We start from the raw sequence: 6,604 nt of genomic DNA on the forward strand, positions 1-6,604 counted from the left end.
AATTGTGGCTCACGGGCCCAGCTGCTCCGCGGCATGTGGGATCTTCCCAGACCAGGGCTCGAACCCGTGTCCCCTGCATTAGCAGGCAGATTCTCAACCACTGCGCCACCAGGGAAGCCCGAAAAACTTTTTTTTTTCAAGTGTTTTTCCTAACAGATTTCCCTGCCTCTGGCTTTTTCCAGTAATACATTATCACTCTTGTGACAAATCGGTTTTTCTAAAATGCAACTCTAATGTTATTCTCAAAAGACATTTTTAAGAAGTTTCCAATTTTGTTGTAAGTGAAAACTCATTTCTCCAAAGAAGACAGGATGGCACATGAAAAGATGCTCAACATTGCTAATTATTAAGAGAAATGCACATCAAAACTATCATGAGGTACCACCTCACACCAGTCAGAATGGCCATAATCAAAAAGTCTACAAATAAATGCTGGAGAGGGTGTGGAGAAAAAGAAACCCTCCTACACTGTTGGTGGGAATGTAAATTGGTGCAGCCACTACGGAGAACAGTATAGAAGTTCCTTAAAGAACTAAAAATAGAGTTATGTGATCCAGGGATCCCACTCCTGGGCGTATATCCAGAGAACACTGTAATTTGAAAAGATACACGCACCCCAGTGTTCATAGCAGCACTACTTACAATAGCCAAGACATGGAAGCCACCTAAGTGTACATCAACAGATGAATGGATAAAGAAAATGTGGTATATATACACAATGGACTGTTACTCAGCCATAAAAAAGAATGAAGTAATGCCATTTGCAGCAACATTGATGGACCTAGAGATTATCATGAAGTAAGTCAGACAGAGAAAGACAACATATGATATTGCTTATATGTGGAATCTAAAAAATGATACAAATGAACTTATTTAAAAAACAGAAATAGACTCACAGACATAGAAAACAAACTTACGCTTACCAAAGGGGGAGGATAAATTTGGAGTTTGGGATTAAAATATAAAATAGATAACCAACAAGGACCTACTGTATAGCACAGGGAAGTACACTAATAAGTATCTTGTAATAACCTATAATGGAAAAGAATATTATATATTTATATTGAGATATATATATCTGAATCACTTTGCTGTACACCTGAAACTAACACATTGTAAACCAACTATTTCAATAAATTTTTTTAAAAATTAAAAATAAATTAGGGACTTCCAGTGATTGGGACTCTGCACTTACACTGCTGGGGCGGGGCATGGGTTCCATCCTTGTTCGGGGAACTAGGATCCCATGTGCCTCGCAGTGCAGCCAAAAAATAAATAAAAATTTAAAAATAAGTGCAAACTCATTAACATGACGTAAAAGAACCTCTGAGCTGAACTGGACCTGCCTTTTCAGCCTAATCTTGTTACCTATTCACAGTATGAATTTCACTCATACCAGATGACTTTCATCTTTCCCAAACGCATCATATCCTCATGACTGCTTCCTCTGGCATGCCTTTCCTCTCTCTTCTTCTGAACTTCTTCATATCCACCATTCACTCTCAACACCAGGAACATTTTAGGCACGTGCTCATCTCTTCATAGCATCCTCTAAATACCTCTCTCTAATAGCACTCCCCACATTCAACTGAAGCCTGCCTGCTTCCCCCACAGACTGAACCCCCGGAGGGCATGGATTTGATCTTGGTTTTGCATTTTCTCCAACCAAACCAAGACATTCTCTGGCTTAATGCGTGGATCTGTGATATACCCAACAACACCGTGGTGGAGAAGCACTGAACCGCTGACAGTACTTGATTGTGGATTTGAGGGTCCCAGGAGAGGACACTGCAAAACAGCTGGACAGGAATAGTTAGCTGTGCACACATCTCACACATACACGGAACTGACTCCCCCCATTCAGAATGATCCTGTAAACCAAAACTGCAAAGACCATGAAGAGATCCAAGTCTGTACAAACCAACAGCAACCAAATCAAGAATTTACTCCAGATAAATTTAAAATAATAGAGAAGTCTGCAAAGTATCTTTAAAACAGTATTTTTTCATGTCCTTTTTATGTTTTAATTATAAAACACTGTCTTTTTAAAGTATAGTTGATGTACAATATTATATTAATTTCAGGTATACAACATGGTGATTAAATATTTTTTTAAAAACTTTTTGATTCACTACAATATAATGAATTGTAACTTTTTTAAAAATTTATTTATTTATTTTTGGCTGTGTTGGGTCTTCGTTTCTGTGCAAGGGCTTTCTCCAGTTGCAGAGAGCGGGGGCCACTCTTCATCGCGGTGCGTGGGCCTCTCACTGTAGCGGCCTCTCCCGTTGCGGAGCACAGGCTCCAGACGCACAGGCTCAGTAGTTGTGGCTCCCGGGCCCAGTTGCTCTGCAGCACGTGGGATCTTCCCAGACCAGGGCGCGAACCCGTGTCCCCTGCATTGGCAGGCGGATTCTCAACCACTGCGCCACCAGGGAAGCCCTGAATTGTAACATTCTAAAATATTAGGAAGGACCTCCCTGGTGACACAGTGGTTAAGAATCCGCCTGCCAATGCAGGGGATGTGGGTTGGATCCCTGGTCCGGGAAGATCCCACACACAGTGGAGCAACTAAGCCTGTGTGCTACAACTACGGAGCCTGCGCTCTAGAGCCCAGGAGCCACAACTACTGAGACCGTGAGCCGCAACTGCTGAAGGCTGTGTGCTGCAACTACTGAAGCCCACGCACCTAGAGCCCTTGCTCCGCAACAAGAGAAGCCACCGCAATGGGAAGCCCGCCTGCCGCCACAAAGAGTAGCCCCCGCTCGCCGCAACTAGAGAAAGCCTGCGGGCAGCAATGAAGACCCAACACAGCAAAAAAAAAAAATAAAAAGGAAATCTTGGAAACTTTAAAAATATACTAAATATCTCGATAGTTTGAAGACAACTCACGATGCAATTTTAGAACTGAAAGGCATTGACATTTCTATATTTCAAATATGTGAGATGAAGTTAGAATGACAGAGATAAATCATATTATGTGTGTATATATGTATATTTTAAAATACATAGTGAAAAAATGAGATTCATGATCAAAAAAAGCTAGGTCAAGGGGAGTTTTTCAGTGAACTTTTCCTCTAGAGGTAGGTAGCCAGTCCTGGCTCTGATGCTCCTATAGCATTTGTATTTTCCTCTGTTAATAGCAATTATCAAATATTATTTTGACATTGTTTCTGTTTACAAGCCTGTGTCCTCCCCGCAAGATAGCAAATAGTGATGACTTGATTAGTTTATTTAAATGTGTCTTGAAACATTCAAACTATTTAAAGGGTGTAAAGGATGTTCACCTGTGTGCCCTTGGCTCAACTTGAGTCGTAAGGCATTAGTAATACTGATGGAGCACCTGTGTGGCCAGCCCTGGTTTCTGTCATCTCCTCTTCACCACTCCTCCCCCACCCCAGTTCCCAGTGGTCACCGCTATCCCAAGTTGGGTGTTTATTCCTGAACATTTCATTATCATTTTCCTGCATATGTATTACTACTAAATAATGTGTAGTGTTGTTTTATATGTCCTAAAGTTTCTATAAATGGTACCATACTGTGTGTAATCTGCAGTATGCTTTTTCACTCAGCATTGTGTTAGTTCTATTCATTCATGCTGCCTTTAGCTCTAGTTCATTAATCTTTACTGCTAGTTTTCAGTGTATATGGAAAAAACCCACAAGATATCCATCCTCTGGGTGATTGGACATTTAAATTATTTTCCTGTTTTTACTTTTAAAACGGTGCTGCTTTAGAGATTCTAGGATATGGCTCTTTGATATGCAAAATAGCTCTGAGATAAGAATTGCTGGATAATAGGGTATGCGCATCTTCATAAACAGATATTGCATTTGCCTGACTAACAATGAGATGGAACATTGTCGTGTGTTTATCGCCTATTCAGTTTTTTTTTTTCCTTTATGTGAATTCATAATTTTGCACATTTTCCTCTAGGGTAGTCTATGATTTTTAGCAGTTATTTATGTTTATTTATATGCTATTCCTTGTTGTAAATATTTTTTCCCAATCTGTGACCTAGTTTTGGCTATTCTATCATGTCTTTTGATCTCAAGTTTTAAATCTTGTTGTTAAATTGAAGTACAGTTGATTTACAATATTATATTAGTTTCAGGTGCACAACATAGTGATTCAATATTTTTATAGGTTATACTCCATTTAAGGTTATTGCAAATTAATGGCTATATTTCCCTGTGCTGTACAATATATACTTGTTGCTTATTTATTTTATACATAGTAGTTTGTACCTCTTAATCCCATTCCCTTATCGTGCCCCTCCCCTCTCCCCTCTTCACACTGGTAACCACTAGTTTGTTCCCTATATCTGTGAGTCCGTTTCTGTTTTGTTATATCGTTCACTTATTTTATTTTTTAGATTCCACATATGACTGATAATATAGAGAGTATTCGTCTTTCTCTGTCTGACTTATTTCACTAAGCATAATACCCGCTAGGCCCATCCACATTGCTGCAAATGGCATATTTTCATTCTTTTTTATGGCTGAGTAACATTACAGTGTGTGTGTGGGGGTGTGGGTGTGGGTGTGTATCACTTCTTCTTTATCCATTTTTCTGTTGATGGACACTTACACTGCTTCCGTATCTTGGCTATTGTAAATAGTGCTGCTGTGAATATTGGGGTTCATGTATCTTCTCCAATTAGTGTTTTCATTTTCTTCTGATACATACCCAATAGTGGAACTGCTGGATTATATGGTAGTTCTATTTTTAGTTTTTTTGAGGAATCTCCATACTGTTTTCCACAGTGGCTGCACCGATTTACATTCCTACCAACAGCGTAAAAGGTTTTCCTTTTTTCCACATCCTCACCAACATTTGCTATTTGTAGACTTTTGGATGATAGCCATTCTGACAGGTGTGAGGTGATATCTCATTGTGGTTTTGATTTGCCTGTCTCTAATAATTAGCGATGTTGAGCATCTCCAGATTTTCTGTCTGGATGATCTGTCCATTGATGCAAGTGGGGTGTTAAAATCCCCTACTATTATTGTATTACTGTCAATTTCTCCCTCTCTGTCTGTTAATATTTGCTTTATATATTTAGGTGCTCCTGTATTGGGTGCATATATGTTAACAAGTATCATATCCTCTTCTTGTATTGATCCCTTTATCATTATATAATATCCTTCTTTGTCTTTTGTTACAGACTTTGTTTGAAAGTATATTTTTTCTGATATTGTTATTGCTACCCCTGCTTTCTTGTCATTTCCATTTGTTTAAAATATCTTTTTCCATCTCCTCACTTTCAGTCTGTGTGTTTCTTTAGCTTTGAGGTTAGTCTCTTGTAAGCAGCATATAGATGGGTCTTGTTTTTTTTGTCCAATCAGCTACCCGATGTCTTTTGATTGGAGCATTTAGTCCATTGACATTTAAAGTAATTATTGATAAGTATGTACTTATTGCCATTTGTTACTTGTTTTACAGTTGTTTCTGTAGTTCTTCTCTGTTCTTCCCTTCTCCTTTTAGTTTCTTCCCTTGTGGTTTGATGATTTTCTTTAGTGGTATGCTTGTGTTCCTTTCTCTCTCCTTTTTTGTGTATCGTAGGTTTTTGATTTGTGGTTACACAGGAGTCATATATGTTTACCTATAATAATATCTATTTGTTTTAACCAGGTAGTTGTTTAAGTTCAAACACATTCTAAAAGATCTCCATTTTTCCTCCCCCCCCCACATTGTGTGGTTTTGATGTCACCTTCTACATCTTCATGTTTATCCCTTTACTGATTATTGTAGTTATAGTCAATTTTACAATTTTTTGTCTTTTAATCTTCATACTAGCTTAAGTGGTTGATCCTCAGCCTGTACTATATATTTGTCTTTACTGGTGGGATTTTTTCTTTCCTCTAGATTCTTGCTTCTTGTTATAGACTCTTCTTTTCCACTTAAAGAGGACCCTTTAACATTTCTTTTAGGGTAGGTTTAGTACTGATGAACTCAGTTTTTGCTTGTCTGAGAAGTTCTTTAACTTTCTTTCAATTCTAAAGGATAATCTTGCTGGGTAGAGTATGCTACGTTGCAGGTTTTTTCCCTTTCAGCAAAGTTTTAAATTTTAATCTAATTTAATGTATTGGTCTATCCTTTGCACTTTGTACTTTTTGTATCTTAAGACTGTGTGTATAAAAATATTCAAGCAATATTATTTACAGCCACAAAATTTTTTAACTGCCACTAAATACTTCACACTACCCTACCTGTTATGGGCTTAATTGTGTTTCCAAAAATTCTTTAAAAATTTTTTTTATTTATTTGACTGCACCAGTTCTTAGTTGCAGCACGCGGGATCTTTGCTGCAGCATGTGGGATCTTTTAGTTGTGGTATGAGGAATCTTTTTAGTTGTGGCACGTGGGATCTAGTTCCTTGACCAGGAATCAAGCCTGAGGCCCCCTGCATTGGGAGCGCAGAGTCTTAGCCACTGGACCACCAGGAAGTCCCCCAAAATTCATTTGTTGAAGTCCTGACCCCCCAGTACCTCAGAATGTGACTATAGAGATAGGACCTTTAAAAAGGTAAGTAAGGTAAAACGAGGTCTTATGGGTGAGCCCTAATCCAATGTGACAGGTGTCCTTATAAGAGGAGATTGGG

The sequence above is a fragment of the Balaenoptera acutorostrata genome, chromosome 7 (genome assembly GCF_949987535.1).
Source record: "Balaenoptera acutorostrata chromosome 7, mBalAcu1.1, whole genome shotgun sequence".
In the NCBI taxonomy this organism is placed as follows: Eukaryota; Metazoa; Chordata; class Mammalia; order Artiodactyla; family Balaenopteridae; genus Balaenoptera; species Balaenoptera acutorostrata.